Source organism: Musca autumnalis, unplaced genomic scaffold (assembly GCF_047663935.1).
Source record: "Musca autumnalis isolate F117 unplaced genomic scaffold, ASM4766393v1 scaffold_4, whole genome shotgun sequence".
In the NCBI taxonomy this organism is placed as follows: Eukaryota; Metazoa; Arthropoda; class Insecta; order Diptera; family Muscidae; genus Musca; species Musca autumnalis.
The window spans coordinates 217,665,078-217,690,244 of record NW_027411977.1 but is presented as its reverse complement, the minus strand read 5'-3'; the positions used below and the strand labels follow the sequence as shown (position 1 = coordinate 217,690,244).

Here is a 25,167-nt window from a genome sequence, read left to right as displayed (position 1 = left end):
AAGGTCTCTGGACTGAACAATGCCAACTTCGAGGTCTTCGCATCGTCCGAAGGGGACAAGGTGAGGACCTGTGTAGTAGGTAGGAATAATCTCAATCTAATCTTTCTATCTAATTACAGTAATGGAGACATGTGCACGGTGCGACTGGAGAACGGTAAAGTGAAGGCCACTCTCCTGTCCGCAATCTACATGCCATATGAGGACCCTGATCCACCCAATCAGGGGGTACACAGGGTAAATCTGTCGAAACTGCTCTTCATGAGGTCGTGGGTTTCATTGAGAGAAACATGGAGAATTCAAAATTTACCTTGGCGGCTTTCCTGGATATAGAAGGAGAGTTCAACAGCGTAAAACTTGAATCCATTCATCTCTCGCTTAGAGCGGTCAACACCCCGGAAACCCTGATCTGCTGGATAAAGAGAATGCTGGAGAGCAGGATCATAAATTCCAGCATTGGTGAGTTGACAACAAGGAAGACAGTAACTAGAGGTACTCCCCAGAGAGGTGTACTCTCACCGCTGCTGTGGCTAGTTGTGATATACAATATTTTGGCGGAATTCGACAATCAGGGCATTAACATTGTCGATTGTCCGCGTGATGTAGTTATACTAATAACTGGCAAATTCTTGTCCACAATTTCGGAGCTTATGCAAAGAGCCTTATCAAAGCTGTCCCGTTGGGGCACCACAAATGGCCTTGGTGTAAATCCACCGAAAACAGAACTGGTATTGTTCACCAGAAAGCGTAAGCTCGGCGACTTCATACCACCAACATTGGATGGAGTGCAGTTACATCTATCTCCTGAGGCCAAATACCTAGGTACAATCCTGAATTCTCAATTGAGATGGAAAAGGAACGTCGAGGAACGGACGAAGAGAGGTGTGACCGCACTCTATTCATTTAAGAATTCGATTGGGAAAAATTGGGGGTTAAATCCAGCTATTATACACTGGTTGTATAGTTGTGAGACCCATCCTATCCTATGGATGTCTTGTCTGGTGGCATGCGCTTCGACATAAGTCGAACTCTGGCAACATGGACAAGGTGCAAAGGGCAGCCTCGATCCTGATAAGCAGCACGTAGTGCCCTAAGGCTACATGAATTGAATCGTTGGCGTGACATCACCTATGGTCATGCATGCATTCTTCGGGAGCTAGGGCCAAACCTTAGCTTGAATCAGCAGGGGAAATTCAGCGACTACTTATCACCAATCCATAGATTTGATGATTTTGAGGTCGTTATCCCTAGTAGAGATGACTGGATCCGTAGTAACCCTCCTCTGCACGGTCTGGCTTTCTATACAGACGGTTCCAAGATGGAAGAAGGTACCGGAGCTGGCGTCTACTGCGAGAAGCTTTGCCTCGAATACTCATATAGGTTGAACAGCGACTGTAGTGTTTTCCGAGCAGAAATCTTCGAGTTCAAAATGGCCGCAGAGTTGATAAAAAGTCTGGATGCTGAAATCTTTGAACCGATGACTATCTTCGTTGATAGTCAGCCGGCTCTTAAAGCCATCAAATCCCCCAATATCAAGTCTGAGGCCGTTCTTGAGTGTAGAACTGCTTTGGCGAACCTCACTAACGCTGTCCGACTCTGCTGGGTACCGGGACACTGTGACATTGTGGGAAACGAGAAGGAAGATGAACTGGCAAGACAAGGATCTCAATCAACAAGTCAAGCTATCACTGATTCTATCAAACCACCCATATGTCACGTTTTTCGGAAGGTGGAGACGTTCTTTGAAAAACAAGCCAAGGAACTATGGCATAATGAACCAAGGTGCAACGTGTCAAGGGCCATTTGGCCGAATCTTTCAACAAAGAGAACAACTTCACTTTTAAGTTTGAGTAAATCAGAAATCAGGGTATTGACGGGAGTCATTACCGGCCATTGCAACATCCGAGCTTTTATCGGCAAATGGGAGGATGATGGCGTGGACTATTGCAGGCTCTGTGAAGATGAGGAGGAAACGGAGACGATCGAGCATATTTTATGTCGTTGCCCGATGTTAACTCGAAAGCGATATAGATTAACGGGAATACGCTTTCCTCCAAGCTTAACCTTCCACTCAAACATGGAACCAACAATCATAAACAACATCATCAAAAATCTGAATTGGCTGGGACGGCGCGACCCATAAGCGTAACTACTTCTCTGACAGTTTTTTCCACCATCGCCAAATAAACCAACCTCTCTTTATTTATTATATCTTCATTCTCTTTTATAATTATTTCATTTATTACTACTTTCCAAACCACACCCCTTTTTTCTTTATTTTTCTCTCTTTTCTCTTCTCTTGTCTTTTCAGGTAATTCTGAACCTCTTTTTTCCTTATGGATGATCACAATGGACCGAAAGGTCTCCGAGTGGCGTAGTCAATATATATATATATATATATATATATATATATATATTGACTACACATCCCCAAACCTAACCTAACCTAAGGCAATCAGGCAAGGCAGCTTATGTACGCAGGCCTTCAGGCGAGGCAGCTTATCATCAGTGTTCCAAAAAGAACAAAACAAAACACTGAAAACAAACATGCAAATTCTCTAAAGGCCAGGGGCTGGATTCTTGTTCTATGAAAATTTGAAATGAAAAATGTTTTCTTTATAAAATTTTTCATTTGACATTTATTTCCTTTATAAAAGTTTTCATTTCACATTTTCATAGAACAAGAATTGAGCCCCAGAACAGAATCAATCGTCGCTTGCTTCCCCAAATGTCAAATTATAAAGGAATGCCAGAGCCTCTTTGCAAATCCGCCTGCGTTCTCCTCTAGGAGGTTCTGGCATTTCTTTATAATTTGATATTTGGTAAGGGGTATTTTACACTATATGTAAATGTCATATGACATGAAAATTTTCATCAATATGTGCAATATTGGGGATTTTTCCTTACGCCATTTACTTTATACCCTAGACAGACGGCAGCGTTAATTTGCATTAACTGCCTTAATTCAAATTAATTCGTGCATTATCCATATTCTTAATGCACAAAATCGAGCTGCATTTAAAAGGCATTTAGGTATTTCAATATGGCAATGCCGTAGAAGAGAGCCAATATTCATATGGAGGAGAGAGCATATTCATGCTCTGAGACACAAGGAAAACAAAAAATACATTGCAAACAACAACAAAACAGCAATCAGCTGTTTCGTAAATGCAGAAACTGTCGTCTGTCAGGCCAAAATTAAATACAGTTATTAATGCAAATTAACGCTGCCGTCTGTCTAGGGTATTACGCGTCCACACCAGCAAAAATGTAATAAAATTACGTCTCGACATTGCCTGCGTGGGTAGATATGGAATGTTTTTATTTCGTGTCATATGACATTGATAGATAGTGTAAACTACCTCTAAGCAAGCAAAGCAAGCGACGATTGATTCTGTTCTGGCCTTTATCTTTTACTTGCTGGCGTCCGATTTGCAGATACGTTGACATTTCAGCTGTACTTTTAGAACAAATTTCAATTAATAGCTGTGATCCTTTACTTACCTGAGGTTACCACAAATGGTTAATTGTTACCATTTTTAACCTGTAAAGCGTTCCTTAACCCCGAAAAGTGGCAAAACTGGAAGCAATTTTTAAGAGAGTGAGAGGGGAGAGAGCGCGAAAATGGCTTTCTCTTCTACCACAGACTACCAGCAAAATTTCTGCAGGTAGAAAATGGCAGAACTGATTTTTCGACTTTTGTTTGACGATTATTTCACAAAATGGACGAAAAACCGAAGAAAAAGTCGAACACTGACAAAACTAAATTAAAAACTGAAATAAAAGACGAAAATTGATTTTTTATGTTTTTTTCTGACATTGCTGCCAGACCTACCATTTTTCCGTTCCTTTACTTTTCTGGTAAAAATGTTCATGAGAGAGCAATTTTGACACTTTTCTCTTTTACCACTCTTACCATTAAAAAAGTAAAGGAACAAAGCAAATATCAATACTTGTCAAATCAATCTTTCCTCTGTACTTCTATTAAAAAATCAATTTAATTTTGCCACGCGAATAAAAATGTGTTGTCCTTGTTTTCAATTTTAAGATAAAGGCCCATTATTACATCCTTTCTGTAGTTAAATTTTGGCCGATATCGGACAGATAACCCGTTTTTGTTCTTACATGTTTCCTTTAATAATAAGTGTCAGATAAATTAAAAGGAGTATGCTGCACCAAATTCTTTAATTTTCTTAAAGTAAGGTATAACTAAAATGACTTTAAAGATAACATGTAAGAACGGACCATAGTGTTATGTTTGGTTTACATTCGGCGTCTTTTCATGATTTCGAAGGCGTTTCGTCATTTCGCGCGGCATCAAGCAAAAATTATCATGATTTCGCATACAAAAATGAAATCATCTCATTTCGTGATTTCAGCGAAATCAACATCGAAATCACAGTACACATGATATACAACCCAGTTTGTGACTGAAAAAGTACCAAAAGTTGCAACACTTTTCACGTATCACAATAAACAAGGTAGATGGTCAATTGCTGCAACAAAAAATTTTAGAATCAAAATTTTTAAACAATGTAAAAAAATATTAGATTACTTTGATACAATGCTATTTTTAATTGCGTTCTCGTACTTTTTTAATGGTAATGTTAGAAAAAAGAGCGAAATGTCTAAAATTGCTTCCCCATACAAATTTCTTAAAAAATAGGGAACGAAAAAATGACGAAAATTGCAAAAACTTCAGCAAATCAACGTATCAGCTATCGTATTTAGATGATAATGAACATGTTGCTAGTTTCTACTATGCCAAAATTGTATGGCAGAAAACAGGAGAATAGGGTGTTATTCGGCGCTATTTTTGTTTAAAGAGAAGTGTAAGTCTTGCTAGACTTCGGAGTACGGGAACGGGTTCTATACACAATTAATACGATATATAGATAGTTTTACGATAATTTTCGAAATAAAGTTGTAAAGTTCTATATTGTCGTATATTTTTGATGACTAATTCAATTTGCAACAACTTGTTTTGAAAATTCATGTTCGATCAGCTGCGCGTATGCATCTACCTTCATCATTGTGATATGTATGAAATCAACAAAAATATAAGTGTAAACACTGGGATGTATTTCAGGATTTCGTGAAATCCAGTGGATTTTAGAGCGCAAGTGTGAACTTGGCATTACAGCAGAATTTTTTTGTTGCAACAATTCAGTGACGCATCTACCTTTATTATTGCATAATGTCAACAACAGTATAAAATGTCAACCCTGCTTTTGACAGAATAGGCCATAAATATAATAAATAAATACATCTAAATTATTCTATCATGGCAGCTTATGTACCCAGCCCTTTACATCAATTGGTCTGTTTCCTTAAATGTCGTGACCATGGCCCAATCATAGGTCCTCCAACAAAAATCAGATGGTTTCTATTTGAGCTGTCAAAATTCATATGTCATGTGTTGAATTCGGTGTGAGGTATAGAATTGTCAAACTGTACACAAACATGTAGATTTATCTCGAAAAAGAAAACAAATAAATGTAATGTTGTACACGTAAAATGTCAACATTTCTTGTGTTTTGCGTGAGAATTTAATTTACAATAACTTATTTTAGCAGTTCGATCAACTGGTATTTTATGTTTCGTCAAACAGAAATAACTACCCCTGCAAAAAATTTTGGAAGTAGTGCAATGCAGAGTAATATGCTGTTTATATTAGAGCTTTTTGCAGGGTTAACCTTCTTCATGAAGATTTATTTGAAATATAATCAATGGAATTGACATTTAAAACCCAGTCGGTTTGTTAAATCCGGTTATATATAAACGGGGTATTATGATTCCTCAACATCTTTGAATGCAGTCCACACGGAGTTATGAAAAATGCACTCTCTTCGATACATTTTATGTGTGTTGTGTTTATGTAATAAAGTTCTTAATATTATTGTTTTAAACAAATAATAAATGCATTTTATTTATTCTGGGATATTTTGCAATTGCTTGCATTTTTATAGCATCAAGCCTGTCTGGTTACCCTAAAATTTATAACAATTTGTACCAATTGTTGCTGAAAGTCGTCTGTTAACACAAAAAGTCAGGAAAAGAGAGCGATTCGAGAGAGGCATTTTGACAGTTGCAAATTCTTGCTGGACAAATTTCTTCCAGCAAGCACTAGCACCTCTTCTTCTTCCTGAAAACAATCAATCATATGTTTTTAATTTTTCGTTGACTTAAGTTTGTGAAAATTAAAAACAATTTTATTGTGGGAATAGCAAGGCTAGTTGTGTTGTGTTGTTTGGAGAACAAAGTTGCAAAGTGGAAAAAAATACTTTTTTGGGTCATTTTTCTTTTTTATTTTTAATAAAATACTAATTTTTTGCTTCCTTTGGTTCCTTCATTGGCGGACAAATTGTTCTGTTTTGGTAAGTCAGCTGATTGCTTGCTGGTTTTTGCGGGGAAGGTGCTTTTTACATTTTAAAATTTTCTTACAAAAGAGAATAAAAACTCCTTGCTCTCTCAGAAAGTTCTTGCTGGACAATTCTTGCTGGGAAATTAACCAAACAGACCTACCCAGCGAAAAAAATTGGAAGTCGTGCAATTGGAGTTATGATTTCACAACAGTTTTCGATGTCGGCCAACAGAGTTATGAAAAATGCACTCCGTTCGATACTTTTTTGGTTTGTTCCAGAACTGCAAGAATCTACTAATTTTTAAGCGGGGGACACACGATCAGTTTTGACTGTCAATTTCTCGGAAATATCGATAAATGTCCAACCGTCCAGCAACCACAAAATATTTTGTGGTTGCCTGATGACTGACAAAAATGAACGGCCCCACTGGCAAGCAACCGACAGTCAAAACTGATCGTGTGTACCCTACTTTACTATTTTTTTCGATAACATAAAGAAAAAAATGCTATCATAGCAAAAAATAGTAGCTTCTTGCAGGTTCTGGATCAGAGCATTTATAAGCAGTTGCTTTAGAGATCCCTACAAAACAAAAACAGTAGGTTGATCCCTACCCGTCGCTACCGACACAATTTCATCAAAAGAGAAACAAGCGTGAATATATTTCGAAGAATTTGTTATAAAATAAAAAATACAAACTAATGGCCTGTTCCAGTACTGCAAGATTCTACTATTTTTTTCTTTTTTTTCCGATAACATAAAGGAAAAAATGTTATCGTAGTAAAAAATAGTAGCTTCATGCAGGTTCTGGAACAGAGCATAAAGTTGCGAAAATTTTTGTGGTAATTTACGAGACGGAAATTTTTAATGGAGTGGAGGTGGAGTCGAAAGCTGAACTAGTGATGGGAAGGCAACATAAAAACCCTTTAGGATGACGAAGCAAAATCAGTTGCGCGCTTGGATTAAATGGAGAACGGAGGAAGTGATTGAATTTAATGGAAACATTTTTAATTTGTGTTTATATAATAGCGTTCTTTGTATTCTTGTTTTACACAAATAATAAATGCATTTTATTTAGTCTGGAATATTTCGTAATAGCTTGCATTTTCACTGCATCTTTAGATTGATTAAAAACACATTCCGAAGAGTGCCTATGAATTCAATCCAAACGACTACACCAAACGCTGTGGTTTGGATCGAAAACTAAGTGCATCCTAGCTGTGTGCTGTGGAAGCAAAATGGAGTGCATCCTAGCTGCGCTCTCCCTTGAAAAGTTCATAAGGGACAATGTGTACTGTACTTAAAGAGAAGTGAACATTTTACAACTTTTTTGTGTACGGGAACGGGTTTTCGGGTAAAATATGTAAAAGTCGTAAAAATGTTAAAAACTTTTTAGTTCTGGAACAAAGTTTTTATGTGTGTTACCAACGGCCAACGTCAAGAAGAGCATTGACATTTCCGCCAGCTTCATCTCCAAATTAATGGAGTAGGGATACGCATTACCAAGCAAAAATCGATCTTTTGATTCTTACTTAGAACTCAAGAATCGATCTTTTGATTCTTACTTAGAACTCAAAAATCGATTTTTCGATTCTTACGTAGGAATCAAAAATCGATCTTTCGATCCTTTGATTCTTACTTAGAACTCACTTGGATAAAAGAATCGTTCGATCGAGATGACTCCTTAGTTGAAAATGTGAACGTTTTAGTGTACAATGCTTCGCGTTTAACACTGCCGTACCGTTAGATAAACTTTGTTCATCAGTACAACAAATAATATAATATTGTTGTCTTGCTCTTATTGAATCGATCTTTCGATTCCCTCTGCAAGAATCGAAGAATCATAATAGAAAATGGATCTTTCGATTCTCTATGAAGTCAAAACTCGATTCCGAGTTTTAGATTCTTCATATCAAAGAATCGAGGAATCGATTACTCGAAAATCGACTTGCGTATCCCTATAATGGAGTACCTGCGTGAAGTTAGCGACGTCGCCAACTTTCGATAACACAGAGTTATCGAAATTCACAGGGTGACACAGAACGTCAAAAATTCACATTTAGTACTATTTTTGCAACCCTGCTGACGAAAAAAGTTAGCGACGAATATTATAATTAATTAATTTTATAAAATTATGAATGAAAAACTCTAAAAACAATCCATCTTATTATAAATAATAAAATTTAAGTAATTTTCAAGAGTTAAATGTACGTCAATGTTACCAAACCATATCAAATAACGCATTGTTTTGAACCTAAAATTGACCGGTGGTCAGGACAGAGAATCACCTCTGGTATCTTTCCTATACAAACCTCGTCCAAACTGAATGCATGGAATGAAAGAAAGAGTCCCAGAGAACATTTCCTCATACTAGGAATATTCAATTTCAGTTTTTTGTAGAACAAAGTTGTCCATTTTCCGTTTTCCAACTGGTGGTCAGGACAGAGAATCGCCTCTGGAATCTTCAATATACAAACCTCGTCCAAACTGAATACATGGAATGAAAGATAGAGTCCCAGAGAACATTTCCTCATACTAGGAATATTCAATTTCAGTTTTTTGTAGAACAAAGTTGTCCATTTTCCGTTTTCCAACTGGTGGTCAGGACATAGAATCGCCTCTGGAATCTCCCCTATACAAACTTCGTCCAAACTGAATGCATGGAATGAAAGAAAGAGTCCCAGAGAACATTTCCTCATACTAGGAATATTCAATTTCAGTTTTTTGTAGAACAAAGTTGTCGATTTTCCGTTTTCCAACTGGTGGTCAGGACAGAGAATCGCCTCTGGAATCTTCAATATACAAACCTCGTCCAAACTGAATGCATGGAATGAAAGATAGAGTCCCAGAGAACATTTCCTCATACTAGGAATATTCAATTTCAGTTTTTTGTAGAACAAAGTTGTCCATTTTCCGTTTTCCAACTGGTGGTCAGGACATAGAATCGCCTCTGGAATCTCCCCTATACAAACTTCGTCCAAACTGAATGCATGGAATGAAAGAAAGAGTCCCAGAGAACATTTCCTCATACTAGGAATATTCAATTTCAGTTTTTTGTAGAACAAAGTTGTCCATTTTCCGTTTTCCAACTGGTGGTCAGGACAGAGAATCGCCTCTGGAATCTTCAATATACAAACCTCGTCCAAACTGAATACATGGAATGAAAGATAGAGTCCCAGAGAACATTTCCTCATACTAGGAATATTCAATTTCAGTTTTTTGTAGAACAAAGTTGTCCATTTTCCGTTTTCCAACTGGTGGTCAGGACATAGAATCGCCTCTGGAATCTCCCCTATACAAACTTCGTCCAAACTGAATGCATGGAATGAAAGAAAGAGTCCCAGAGAACATTTCCTCATACTAGGAATATTCAATTTCAGTTTTTTGTAGAACAAAGTTGTCGATTTTCCGTTTTCCAACTGGTGGTCAGGACAGAGAATCGCCTCTGGAATCTTCAATATACAAACCTCGTCCAAACTGAATGCATGGAATGAAAGAAAGAGTCCCAGAGAACATTTCCTCATACTAGGAATATTCAATTTCAGTTTTTTGTAGAACAAAGTTGTCCATTTTCCGTTTTCCAACTGGTGGTCAGGACATAGAATCGCCTCTGGAATCTCCCCTATACAAACTTCGTCCAAACTGAATGCATGGAATGAAAGAAAGAGTCCCAGAGAACATTTCCTCATACTAGGAATATTCAATTTCAGTTTTTTGTAGAACAAAGTTGTCCATTTTCCGTTTTCCAACTGGTGGTCAGGACAGAGAATCGCCTCTGGAATCTTCAATATACAAACCTCGTCCAAACTGAATACATGGAATGAAAGATAGAGTCCCAGAGAACATTTCCTCATACTAGGAATATTCAATTTCAGTTTTTTGTAGAACAAAGTTGTCCATTTTCCGTTTTCCAACTGGTGGTCAGGACATAGAATCGCCTCTGGAATCTCCCCTATACAAACTTCGTCCAAACTGAATGCATGGAATGAAAGAAAGAGTCCCAGAGAACATTTCCTCATACTAGGAATATTCAATTTCAGTTTTTTGTAGAACAAAGTTGTCGATTTTCCGTTTTCCAACTGGTGGTCAGGACAGAGAATCGCCTCTGGAATCTTCAATATACAAACCTCGTCCAAACTGAATGCATGGAATGAAAGATAGAGTCCCAGAGAACATTTCCTCATACTAGGAATATTCAATTTCAGTTTTTTGTAGAACAAAGTTGTCCATTTTCCGTTTTCCAACTGGTGGTCAGGACATAGAATCGCCTCTGGAATCTCCCCTATACAAACTTCGTCCAAACTGAATGCATGGAATGAAAGAAAGAGTCCCAGAGAACATTTCCTCATACTAGGAATATTCAATTTCAGTTTTTTGTAGAACAAAGTTGTCGATTTTCCGTTTTCCAACTGGTGGTCAGGACAGAGAATCGCCTCTGGAATCTTCAATATACAAACCTCGTCCAAACTGAATACATGGAATGAAAGATAGAGTCCCAGAGAACATTTCCTCATACTAGGAATATTCAATTTCAGTTTTTTGTAGAACAAAGTTGTCCATTTTCCGTTTTCCAACTGGTGGTCAGGACATAGAATCGCCTCTGGAATCTCCCCTATACAAACTTCGTCCAAACTGAATGCATGGAATGAAAGAAAGAGTCCCAGAGAACATTTCCTCATACTAGGAATATTCAATTTCAGTTTTTTGTAGAACAAAGTTGTCGATTTTCCGTTTTCCAACTGGTGGTCAGGACAGAGAATCGCCTCTGGAATCTTCAATATACAAACCTCGTCCAAACTGAATGCATGGAATGAAAGATAGAGTCCCAGAGAACATTTCCTCATACTAGGAATATTCAATTTCAGTTTTTTGTAGAACAAAGTTGTCGATTTTCCGTTTTCCAACTGGTGGTCAGGACATAGAATCGCCTCTGGAATCTCCCCTATACAAACCTCGTCCAAACTGAATGCATGGAATGAAAGATAGAGTCCCAGAGAACATTTCCTCATACTAGGAATGTTTTATTTCTAGAACAATGTTTCCAATTATCTGGTTTCCAAGTGATGGTCAACATTTGCGCCAAAGTCTTCTTGTTTACCATTTACTGCGCGTTGTTAACATTTTCTTACTTATAATAGGTGTGTTCGTTTACTCAACAATTTGTACCAGTTCAGTAATTTCTTGCAATCTTCTAAGGTCTTTTGCATTGTACTATAGTAAACGAACAACACCCAGTAATAATTTGTACAAATTTTATGTTTACGACAAATTAATGCATATCTTCTATACACAGTTTTATGCTATGTTCACATATACGAAATCCACTCGATTTCAAATGTCATATCCATAGGATAAACGTCAAATGAAATCGAGATGTGATTTACTCAACAATTTGTACAAGTTCAGTAATTTCTTGCAATCTTCAAATGTCTTTTGCATTGTACTATAGTAAACGAACAACACCCAGTAATAATTTGTACAAATTTTATGTTTACGACAAATTAATGCATATCTTCTATACACAGTTTTATGCTATGTTCACATATACGAAATCCACTCGATTTCAAATGTCATATCCATAGGATAAACGTCAAATGAAATCGAGATGTGATTTACTCAACAATTTGTACAAGTTCAGTAATTTCTTGCAATCTTCAAATGTCTTTTGCATTGTACTATAGTAAACGAACAACACCCAGTAATAATTTGTACAAATTTTATGTTTACGACAAATTAATGCATATCTTCTATACACAGTTTTATGCTATGTTCACATATACGAAATCCACTCGATTTCAAATGTCATATCCATAGGATAAACGTCAAATCAAATCGAGATGTGATTTCATTTGACGTATAATCTATGGATTTGACAGTTGAAATCAAGTGGATTTCGTAAATGACAAGCAACGGACGAACAAGCAACGTAATGAATTCAACCAGAAATCCTCTTATGTATCCAGCACTTTACTTTTAATAGCATACAGTTTGTATGAGCGCGGTTCACAACTTTTACCATTTTTGCCAATATTACCATTTATTAAAAAATAAAGGAACAGATTAAATGACTGTCATCTATATCTGTAACCTGGCGTTTACAAAAGACAGATTTTAGAAGACAATAGGAAAAATACAACTCTTTTTAACCAATACATTTATAAATAAATTTCGGAGTACGAAAACGCATTTTTAGCACTTAATGGGAAAACTACTCCAAGTTGTTATTGAAGTAGTTTTAAACACAACTTTTATCTATCAACATTTATTTTTTGATGTCTCAACAACGAAATTATTTTTTCTTCATTTGTTTGTACTTTACACACTTAAAACGATATATAGATAATTTTAGGGTAATTTTAAAAAATAAGGTTGTAGAGTTCTATATTGTAATATATTTTTGATTATTAATTCAATTGACAACAACCTGTTTTGAACATTCAAGTTCGATCAGCTGCCCATATGAATCTACCTTGATCATTGTTATATGATTGAAATCAACAAAAAAATAAGTGTAAACACCGGGGTGTATTTCCGGATTTCGCGAAAGCCAGTGGATTTTGGAGCGTAAGTGTAAAATTGGCATAAGCAATCGATGTTTTATATAATTGTTAATTATTTTTTAAGATACGGAATTATAACACTAGGGATCTTCAAAGCCGTCTTCTGCGAAGAAATCGTATATATAGGAATATTTCCTTGATAATTAAAACACGTGGGATGCCAAGCGAAAACTTAACACCGCCATTTTATCAATCACACGATATGTTTTTTACATATGAGTTGTCACTTTGTATACATAAGCCCTGTTCCTTTACCTTCAAGAATCTTCAAGTTTTACAACTTTTTACTCGAAAAGCGTTCCTTTACTTAAGGCACTATACAAATCATATAAGAGCAGTTCACAACTTTTGCTACTTTTGCCGGTTTTACCATTTTCTAAAGTAAAGGAACAGACCAATAATATGTGCGAGCAAAGTTACAACCCATATGTAAAAAACATATCATGTGAAGTACCCATAATGTGAGCCGTACAAATACAAACAGGTGGATTTTAATATGAAATAATGTAAGTTGAGTAAATCACATCTCGATTTCATTTGACGTTTATCCTATGGATATGACATTTGAAATCGAGTGGATTTCGTATATGTGAACATAGCATAAAACTGTGTATAGAAGATATGCATTAATTTGTCGTAAACATAAAATTTGTACAAATTATTACTGGGTGTTGTTCGTTTACTATAGTACAATGCAAAAGACCTTAGAAGATTGCAAGAAATTACTGAACTGGTACAAATTGTTGAGTAAACGAACACACCTATTATAAGTAAGAAAATGTTAACAACGCGCAGTAAATGGTAAACAAGAAGACTTTGGCGCAAATGTTGACCATCACTTGGAAACCAGATAATTGGAAACATTGTTCTAGAAATAAAACATTCCTAGTATGAGGAAATGTTTTCTGGGACTCTATCTTTCATTCCATGCATTCAGTTTGGACGAAGTTTGTATAGGGGAGATTCCAGAGGCGATTCTATGTCCTGACCACCAGTTGGAAAACGGAAAATGGACAACTTTGTTCTACAAAAAACTGAAATTGAATATTCCTAGTATGAGGAAATGTTCTCTGGGACTCTTTCTTTCATTCCATGCATTCAGTTTGGACGAGGTTTGTATAGGGGAGATTCCAGAGGCGATTCTATGTCCTGACCACCAGTTGGAAAACGGAAAATGGACAACTTTGTTCTACAAAAAACTGAAATTGAATATTCCTAGTATGAGGAAATGTTCTCTGGGACTCTATCTTTCATTCCGTGCATTCAGTTTGGACGAGGTTTGTATATTGAAGATTCCAGAGGCGATTCTCTGTCCTGACCACCAGTTGGAAAACGGAAAATCGACAACTTTGTTCTACAAAAAACTGAAATTGAATATTCCTAGTATGAGGAAATGTTCTCTGGGACTCTTTCTTTCATTCCATGCATTCAGTTTGGACGAAGTTTGTATATTGAAGATTCCAGAGGCGATTCTCTGTCCTGACCACCAGTTGGAAAACGGAAAATGGACAACTTTGTTCTACAAAAAACTGAAATTGAATATTCCTAGTATGAGGAAATGTTCTCTGGGACTCTATCTTTCATTCCATGCATTCAGTTTGGACGAGGTTTGTATATTGAAGATTCCAGAGGCGATTCTCTGTCCTGACCACCAGTTGGAAAACGGAAAATGGACAACTTTGTTCTACAAAAAACTGAAATTGAATATTCCTAGTATGAGGAAATGTTCTCTGGGACTCTTTCTTTCATTCCATGCATTCAGTTTGGACGAGGTTTGTATATTGAAGATTCCAGAGGCGATTCTCTGTCCTGACCACCAGTTGGAAAACGGAAAATCGACAACTTTGTTCTACAAAAAACTGAAATTGAATATTCCTAGTATGAGGAAATGTTCTCTGGGACTCTTTCTTTCATTCCATGCATTCAGTTTGGACGAAGTTTGTATAGGGGAGATTCCAGAGGCGATTCTATGTCCTGACCACCAGTTGGAAAACGGAAAATGGACAACTTTGTTCTACAAAAAACTGAAATTGAATATTCCTAGTATGAGGAAATGTTCTCTGGGACTCTATCTTTCATTCCATGTATTCAGTTTGGACGAGGTTTGTATATTGAAGATTCCAGAGGCGATTCTCTGTCCTGACCACCAGTTGGAAAACGGAAAATGGACAACTTTGTTCTACAAAAAACTGAAATTGAATATTCCTAGTATGAGGAAATGTTCTCTGGGACTCTTTCTTTCATTCCATGCATTCAGTTTGGACGAAGTTTGTATAGGGGAGATTCCAGAGGCGATTCTCTGTCCTGACCACCAGTTGGAAAACGGAAAATCGACAACTTTGTTCTACAAAAAACTGAAATTGAATATTCCTAGTATGAGGAAATGTTCTCTGGGACTCTTTCTTTCATTCCATGCATTCAGTTTGGACGAAGTTTGTATAGGGGAGATTCCAGAGGCGATTCTATGTCCTGACCACCAGTTGGAAAACGGAAAATGGACAACTTTGTTCTACAAAAAACTGAAATTGAATATTCCTAGTATGAGGAAATGTTCTCTGGGACTCTATCTTTCATTCCATGTATTCAGTTTGGACGAGGTTTGTATATTGAAGATTCCAGAGGCGATTCTCTGTCCTGACCACCAGTTGGAAAACGGAAAATGGACAACTTTGTTCTACAAAAAACTGAAATTGAATATTCCTAGTATGAGGAAATGTTCTCTGGGACTCTTTCTTTCATTCCATGCATTCAGTTTGGACGAAGTTTGTATAGGGGAGATTCCAGAGGCGATTCTATGTCCTGACCACCAGTTGGAAAACGGAAAATGGACAACTTTGTTCTACAAAAAACTGAAATTGAATATTCCTAGTATGAGGAAATGTTCTCTGGGACTCTTTCTTTCATTCCATGCATTCAGTTTGGACGAGGTTTGTATATTGAAGATTCCAGAGGCGATTCTCTGTCCTGACCACCAGTTGGAAAACGGAAAATCGACAACTTTGTTCTACAAAAAACTGAAATTGAATATACCTAGTATGAGGAAATGTTCTCTGGGACTCTTTCTTTCATTCCATGCATTCAGTTTGGACGAAGTTTGTATAGGGGAGATTCCAGAGGCGATTCTATGTCCTGACCACCAGTTGGAAAACGGAAAATGGACAACTTTGTTCTACAAAAAACTGAAATTGAATATTCCTAGTATGAGGAAATGTTCTCTGGGACTCTATCTTTCATTCCATGCATTCAGTTTGGACGAGGTTTGTATATTGAAGATTCCAGAGGCGATTCTCTGTCCTGACCACCAGTTGGAAAACGGAAAATGGACAACTTTGTTCTACAAAAAACTGAAATTGAATATTCCTAGTATGAGGAAATGTTCTCTGGGACTCTTTCTTTCATTCCATGCATTCAGTTTGGACGAGGTTTGTATAGGAAAGATACCAGAGGTGATTCTCTGTCCTGACCACCGGTCAATTTTAGGTTCAAAACAATGCGTTATTTGATATGGTTTGGTAACATTGACGTACATTTAACTCTTGAAAATTACTTAAATTTTATTATTTATAATAAGATGGATTGTTTTTAGAGTTTTTCATTCATAATTTTATAAAATTAATTAATTATAATATTCGTCGCTAACTTTTTTCGTCAGCAGGGTTGCAAAAATAGTACTAAATGTGAATTTTTGACGTTCTGTGTCACCCTGTGAATTTCGATAACTCTGTGTTATCGAAAGTTGGCGACGTCGCTAACTTCACGCAGGTTAATGGAGTTGAAAACTTAACGATAATATCTATAGCAATCGATATTTTATGTCTTGTTCATACTAATGCCTTGTTCAACCTGCGTGAAGTTAGCGACGTCGCCAACTTTCGATAACACAGAGTTATCGAAATTCACAGGGTGACACAGAACGTCAAAAATTCACATTTAGTATTATTTTTGCAACCCTGCTGACGAAAAAAGTTAGCGACGAATATTATAATTAATTAATTTTATAAAATTATGAATGAAAAACTCTAAAAACAATCCATCTTATTATAAATAATAAAATTTAAGTAATTTTCAAGAGTTAAATGTACGTCAATGTTACCAAACCATATCAAATAACGCATTGTTTTGAACCTAAAATTGACCGGTGGTCAGGACAGAGAATCACCTCTGGTATCTTTCCTATACAAACCTCGTCCAAACTGAATGCATGGAATGAAAGATAGAGTCCCAGAGAACATTTCCTCATACTAGGAATATTCAATTTCAGTTTTTTGTCGAACAAAGTTGTCCATTTTCCGTTTTCCAACTGGTGGTCAGGACATAGAATCGCCTCTGGAATCTCCCCTATACAAACCTCGTCCAAACTGAATGCATGGAATGAAAGAACGAGTCCCAGAGAACATTTCCTCATACTAGGAATATTCAATTTCAGTTTTTTGTAGAACAAAGTTGTCGATTTTCCGTTTTCCAACTGGTGGTCAGGACAGAGAATCGCCTCTGGAATCTTCAATATACAAACCTCGTCCAAACTGAATGCATGGAATGAAAGATAGAGTCCCAGAGAACATTTCCTCATACTAGGAATATTCAATTTCAGTTTTTTGTAGAACAAAGTTGTCGATTTTCCGTTTTCCAACTGGTGGTCAGGACAGAGAATCGCCTCTGGAATCTTCAATATACAAACCTCGTCCAAACTGAATACATGGAATGAAAGATAGAGTCCCAGAGAACATTTCTTCATACTAGGAATATTCAATTTCAGTTTTTTGTAGAACAAAGTTGTCCATTTTCCGTTTTCCAACTGGTGGTCAGGACATAGAATCGCCTCTGGAATCTCCCCTATACAAACCTCGTCCAAACTGAATGCATGGAATGAAAGAAAGAGTCCCAGAGAACATTTCCTCATACTAGGAATATTCAATTTCAGTTTTTTGTAGAACAAAGTTGTCCATTTTGGTTTGTATAGGGGAGATTCCAGAGGCGATTCTCTGTCCTGACCACCAGTTGGAAAACGGAAAATCGACAACTTTGTTCTACAAAAAACTGAAATTGAATATTCCTAGTATGAGGAAATGTTCTCTGGGACTCTATCTTTCATTCCATGTATTCAGTTTGGACGAGGTTTGTATATTGACGATTCCAGAGGCGATTCTCTGTCCTGACCACCAGTTGGAAAACGGAAAATGGACAACTTTGTTCTACAAAAAACTGAAATTGAATATTCCTAGTATGAGGAAATGTTCTCTGGGACTCTATCTTTCATTCCATGCATTCAGTTTGGACGAGGTTTGTATAGGAAAGATACCAGAGGTGATTCTCTGTCCTGACCACTGGTCAATTTTAGGTTCAAAACAATGCGTTATTTGATATGGTTTGGTAACATTGACGTACATTTAACTCTTGAAAATTACTTAAATTTTATTATTTATAATAAGATGGATTGTTTTTAGAGTTTTTCATTCATAATTTTATAAAATTAATTAATTATAATATTCGTCGCTAACTTTTTTCGTCAGCAGGGTTGCAAAAATAGTACTAAATGTGAATTTTTGACGTTCTGTGTCACCCTGTGAATTTCGATAACTCTGTGTTATCGAAAGTTGGCGACGTCGCTAACTTCACGCAGGTCTTGTTCATACTAAAGTACAGTACACATTGTCAGTTTTGAATGACGATTTTTTGCAATTATCGATAACTGTCCAGCAACCACAAAATATTTTGTGGTTGCATGATGAATGACAAAAATGAACGGCCACACTAGCAAGCAACAACAAAGCTGTCATTCAAAACTGACAATGTGTACCCAGTTTTAGGCTATTTCGCTCTATATTCGTTGTTCGAACCCAAATTACGATATAATTAGAACGACGATAAAATGTGTCCAATCTGTAACAAATAAGAGAATTTATCGAAATAAATTTATTATGACAGGAATAATAAAGAATTACAAATGTCTTAAAAGCCCACAAAGCGATATTATGTGCCCGCAGTCAAGTGTTTGCTGCTATGTTTCGCAACAACTTCGAAGAAAGTAAAACGAATCGTATACGCATTGATGATATGGATGGCGAGGTAATTGAGGAAATGTTAAAATTTTTGTACACGGGTGGCGATATATCGGAAAAATTTGCAGAACAGCTCTTTATTGCTGCTAACAAATACTCGATATTGGATTTGCAAACAATGTGCGAAAATACTTTAATTAATACAATAAAGTTTGCTACAGTTGCTGATATCCTTTTGTTGGCCGATCGTTACTCTAATGAACGTCTCAAAACCAAGGCAATTCAGGTTATACTAAGCAATTTTAAAACCGTCACAGAAACAGAAAGCTGGAAAAAGTTAAGTCAAACTGATCATGACTTGTCTAGGCTAGTTTTGGACAAAAAACGCGAAACGAATGCGGTATAATAATAGCAGCATTGGAACCTACGTAGAACCAGCCACTTGCCGAAACTCTGTGGTTTCTGGTCAATCCGGTACGTAAGAACCCGCTGCCGTGGGATTGCCGATGGTATATCAATACTGAGGACATCAAGCTGAATTTTTTCTTTATTTGAATAATGGTAAAATTTTGCTACCATGTATACAAATACAAAAATATCAATCTCTGAATTCTTTTTTATGTTTTTTTTTTTTAAATAAACTCCGTTTTTGAACTATTTTAGACAACATATACATACATACATATGTCTAAAGAAATTAAAATACAATAATACTATTCTATAAAAAATTAATATTAATTCCCTTTAAAAAATTCTTATTGTTTTGTATAAATAAATAAATATTACATGATTCATAAAAATCAACCGAATCCAAATATGTGAAGTAACGGTTGGCGCATTGACGACTTCTTAAGCGGGGATATACGGGAATGTTCTGGAATTCTCAGTGAATCCATTTCACATCACATATGTACTTCCCCTGTAAAGTAGAGCTGGCAAAATATCGATAACACTATCGATATGGATTTATTTTTGGGCTAATTTCGATAATTATTTTTTCTATCGAATATTCGGGTATGTGATAGAGCTGCCAAAAATCGATAGCACTATCGATATAATCGATTATTTTTAAAAAATAAAATATCGATAGATAGTTTTGCATATCGATATTATCGGAACAAAAATCCGCAACCTAAAATTCATTGAAATAAATATAAATTTCGCTGCTTTTCGGTTGTGTGTGTGAGAAAGTAAGTACGTAGATACACGTACACTTTTTTCGGAAAAGTAATATGAATTTTTCAATATTTTTATAAAATAATAGCAATTGTTTATTCTCCTTTACATTTCTGTGAACTACTTGTCCATAATGTCAAGAAAAGCATTGACATTTCTGCCATTTTCATCTCCAAATTAATGGTGTTGACAACTTAACGATAATATCGATAACAATCGATACTTTAAAATATTATATCGAAAATATCTAATGTTTGAAATATCGATGGTTGGCCAGCTCTAGTATGTGATGAAAATCGAAATGAAAAAATGAGTACAGAAAATAGGTCTGTACGATAACTTCACGAGTGAAAAGAATTTGCATGTTCTTGCAAGTACTAGCAACTATCTCTTTAAAGTACAGTACACATTGCCAGTTTTGAATGACGATTTTTTGCAATTATCGATAACTGTCCAACCGTCCAGCAACCACAAACTATTTTGTGATTGCATGATGAATGACAAAAATGAACGGCCACACTAGCAAGCAACAACAAAGCTGCCATTCAAAACTGACAATGTGTACCCAGCTTTATTGAACAAGTTTGATATCGAAAAGCATTTTGTAAAAGTTTGTACAAATTTTTGGGTTATCGAACAGACCTAAAGCAAAAGTGAGACATTTTAGCAAAATAAATAGTGTTTTACTATGTTTACATTTACGAAATCCACTCGATTTCAACTGTCAATTCCATTGCTCAAACGTCAAATGAAGTCCAATCGATTATAGATGAGTTTTCATTTGAAGTATACGCAAAGGAATTGACAGTTGAAATCTAGTGGATTTCTTAAATGTAAACATAGTATTTGTTAGGTTTTTTACATTGTGTTGTTTACATTTATAGGTTATGTTAACGGGAGTGTACATGCGGTGTGATCGAAAAAAACTAACAGCCCGTTTCACTATGTCGAACGAAAATGAAAACGAAAGAAAAACTACTAAACTGGTGTATAATTTAAAATTTTGTAGTTGTTTCGAAGCAAAAACAAAGTCAATATTACCATCAAAAGCAAAGTTTAGGTGGTTTTCGTTCGCATTCATTTTCTTTCGACATAGTGAAACTGGCCCTAAAAGCAGTATGGAAAATGCGAAACTTAAAGAATGCGGTATTGATAAAAAGAACTGTCATAACTTACGAGATTGATGCTGGTGTGATATAGCCATATAGAAAGTTACTCTAAAGCTTAGAGCTGGCAAACCATCGATATTCCCAACATTAGATATTTTCGATATAATGTTTTAAAATATCGATTGCTATCGATATTATCGTTAAGTTGTCAACGCCATTAATTTGGAGATGAAAATGGCGGAAATGTTAATGATTTTTTTGAAATTATGCAAAAGTAGTTCACAGGAATGTAAAGGAGAATAAACAACAGCTTTTATTTTATAAAAAATGTAAAAAAATACATTTTATTTTACCGAAAAATGTGTACGTGTGACTACGGACTTACTTTCTTACACACACATAACCGAAAAGCAGCGAAATTTCTATTTATTTCAATGGATTTCATGTTAGGGGTTTTTATTCCGATAATATCGATAGGCAAAACTATCTATCGATATTGAATTTTTAAATAATAATCGATATTATCGATATTGCCATTGATTTTTGCCAGCTCTATCACATACTCGAATATTCGATAGAAAAAAATAATTATCGATATTAGCCCAAAAATAAATCAATATCGATTGTGCTATCGATATTTTGCCAGCTCTACATTACAGGGGAACTACATATGTGATGTCAAATGGATGCACGGAGAATTCCAGAAGATTGCCCGTAAATCCCCGTTTAAGAAGTCATCAATGCCCCAATCGTTATTTCTTATATTTTGATTCGGTTGATTTTAATGAATCAAGTAATATTTATTTATACAAAACAATAACAATTTTTAAGGGGAAGTAATAATAATTTTTTATGGAATAGTATTATTGAATTTTATTTTTTTAGACATATGTATGTATGTACATATATGTTGTCTAAAATATTTCAAAAAAGGATTGTTAATAAAAAAACAACATAAAAAAATTCAGAGATTGATATTTTTGTTTTAGTATACATGGTAGAATTGTTCTACCATCATTCAAATAAAGAAAAAAATTCAGCTTGATGTCCTCAGTATTGTTATACCATCGGGGGGAATCCCACGGCATCGGGTTCTTACGTGCGGGATTGACCAGAAACCACAGAGTTGGTTTCTATGCTGCTACTACTATCACTACTATATCGCCGTCTTTTCGCGATTTTTTCCAAAACTAGGCTAGACAAGTCATGATCAGTTTGACATAACTTTTTCCACCCTTCAGTTTCTGTGACGGTTTCAATATTTTTAACTATAAACTGAACTGCGTTGGATTTCAGACGTTCATTAGTGTGACGATCGGCCAACAAAAGGATATCAGCAACTGTAGCCATCTCCATTGTATTAATTAGAATATTTTCACATATTGTCAGCAAATCCAATAGCGAGTATTTGTTAGCAGCAGTAAAGAGATCTACTGCAAATTTTCCCAATACATCACCACCTGTGTACAAAAATTTTAGCATTTCCTCAATTACGTCGGCATCCATATCATCAATCCGTATACGATTTGTTTTATTTTCTTGGAAGTTATTGCGAAACATAGCAGCGAACACTGGACTGCGGCCACATAATATTGCTTTGTGGGCTTTCAATTCAATACCATCTTGTGCAATAAGAGTTACATCGCAAAATTCTTTACAGGCCAAAATGTTGGTAAAGTCCTTTTTAAGACTGAGACATACTACAGTATTGTATAAGGGTTTTATATCAACCTTAATAACGTGGTCTGTCTCTTGATTAAATTCATCATTATCACTATCATAATATGTATTTTCATAGGTCATAAAACGAATTCTACTGTCTATAATGTCTGTTGTAATCTTTTTAGTAAAAATTTCGTTTTCTCTAGATATCGTAACTTGAAATAGTGTGTCGTCCTTGTCGCTGGTTGAGAGTAATTCTATGTAAATCTCGATGTTGTCAGTATCGTCCTCTTCATCAATATAATCTTGTACTGCCACCAATCTCCATTCGGTTCTGCTACTTGCACTATTAATTGCAATTGAAGGAGAATAATATTCATTTTGTGATTCATCCCGTGTATATTTACTAAAGTAACATGGCGATGTTCGGAATTGGAACTTATATTGATAATCTGATATTTTAGTTAAAGACATTTTCGTTTAATTTAAAGAAAACAATCGGCGCGTTCCAGTAGTTATGTGTCCAATAGTTAATTGGCAAAGCCACGAAATTGAAAATTGAAGCCGACGAAAAAAATTCAGTCGATCGATTTGAGTTCACAACGCCGATCGACTGCATTAGAGAACGTTGTCAGCCGTTCGAATTGTGACGGCGAAAGTTGAAAACTTTGCCGGGTATTAGAAAAAATAACAGGCGCATGCAATTGAATTAAACACTTTTGTCAAGAAAAAGAAATTGAACAAAGAATTATCTATAAAAATAAGTAGTAAACATAAACATATGCACTTATTTAATTTTTAATTAATTTTCTGTTCCAGAACTGCAAGAATCTACTAATTTTTACTAATTTCTTCGATAACATAAAGGGAAAATTGTTATCGTAGTAAAAATTAGTAGATTCTTGCAGGTTCTGGAACAGAGCAATATAGTATCGGTCTTAAAGCTGGTTTACATTAGCTTTGTTCCTTTACCTGCCTGAGGTTACCATTTCTTACCATTTTTAACCTGCAAAGCGTTTCTTTACTTTAACAAGCATACGATTTATATGAGACCAGTTCACCACTTTTACCATTTTTTGCCACTGTTACCATTTTTTAAAGTAAAGGAACAGACCAATTACGAAATAAAGTGGATTTCAACAGTAAATTCATTTTCGTATACGTCAAATGAAAACACATCTGAACGTCATACGTCAAATGAAAACTTCTATGAAATCCATTGGATTTCATTTGACGTTTATACAATGGAATTGACAGTTGAAATCGAGTGATTTCGTAAATGTAAACTTACTATAATTCAGTGGCATGGCGCAATAAAGGTAGAAACACAATAAAATACGCCACTAGTTTCATGAAACTGAGAGTGAAAAATGCGGCGTATTTCACTGTGTTTCTACCTTAAGTAATTTTTGTTCTTTCCCTCATAAAAAAATTAAAAAGTTGTTATCGATTTCCATGGAAAAAGTTGTAATCGACAACGATTTCCATTAAAAGAGTTGTTATCGACAACTATTTCAATGAGAAAATTTTATCGACAAATATCGGTAAAACTAAAACAGAAAATTATGAATGAAAAATATGTGGTCTGTACCTTTACTTTTCAAAATAGTAACAGTGGCGAAATATGGTAAAAGTGGTGAAATGCTATCATATAAATTGTATGCTTTTAAAAAGTAAGGGAGCGCGTTGCAGGCATGGTACAAATACACAGGTAGCCGCATCGGCAATTGTTGGCAACATAATATGTCAAAATTTGACATCAATTCAATGCAATTGACACATTAGCCCTGTTCCTTTACGTTCAAGAATCTTCAAGTTTTACAACTTTTTACTCGAAAAGCGTTCCTTTACTTCAGACACAATACAATTCATATGGGAGCAGTTTTCAACTTTTACTACTTTTGCCGGTTTTACCGTTTTCAGAAGTAAAGGAACAGACCAATTATGTTACCATCAGCTGGCATGATAATGCTACCTGTAATATTGTACCATGGCTGCAGGTTAATGCCAAGTTTACACTTGCGCTCTAAAATCCACTAGATTTCACGAAATCCTGAAATACAACCCGGTGTTTACACTTATTTTTTTGTTGATTTCATACATATCACAATGATCAAGGTAGATGCATACGCGCAGCTGATCGAACATGAATTTTCAAAACAAGTTGTTGCAAATTGAATTAGTCATCAAAAATATACGACAATATAGAACTTTACAACTTTATTTCGAAAATGATCGTAAAACTATCTATATATCGTATTCATTGTGTATAGAACCCGTTGCCGTACTCCGAAGTCTAGCA

The 25,167-nt window shown here is 35.6% G+C and overlaps 1 pseudogene; it reads left to right on the top strand.

Moving 5' to 3' along the window:
• Nucleotides 1–18,919: 18,919 nt before the first annotated feature.
• LOC141403243 (speckle-type POZ protein pseudogene) lies at nt 18,920–19,324 on the top strand (annotated as a pseudogene).
• Nucleotides 19,325–25,167: the final 5,843 nt, after the last annotated feature.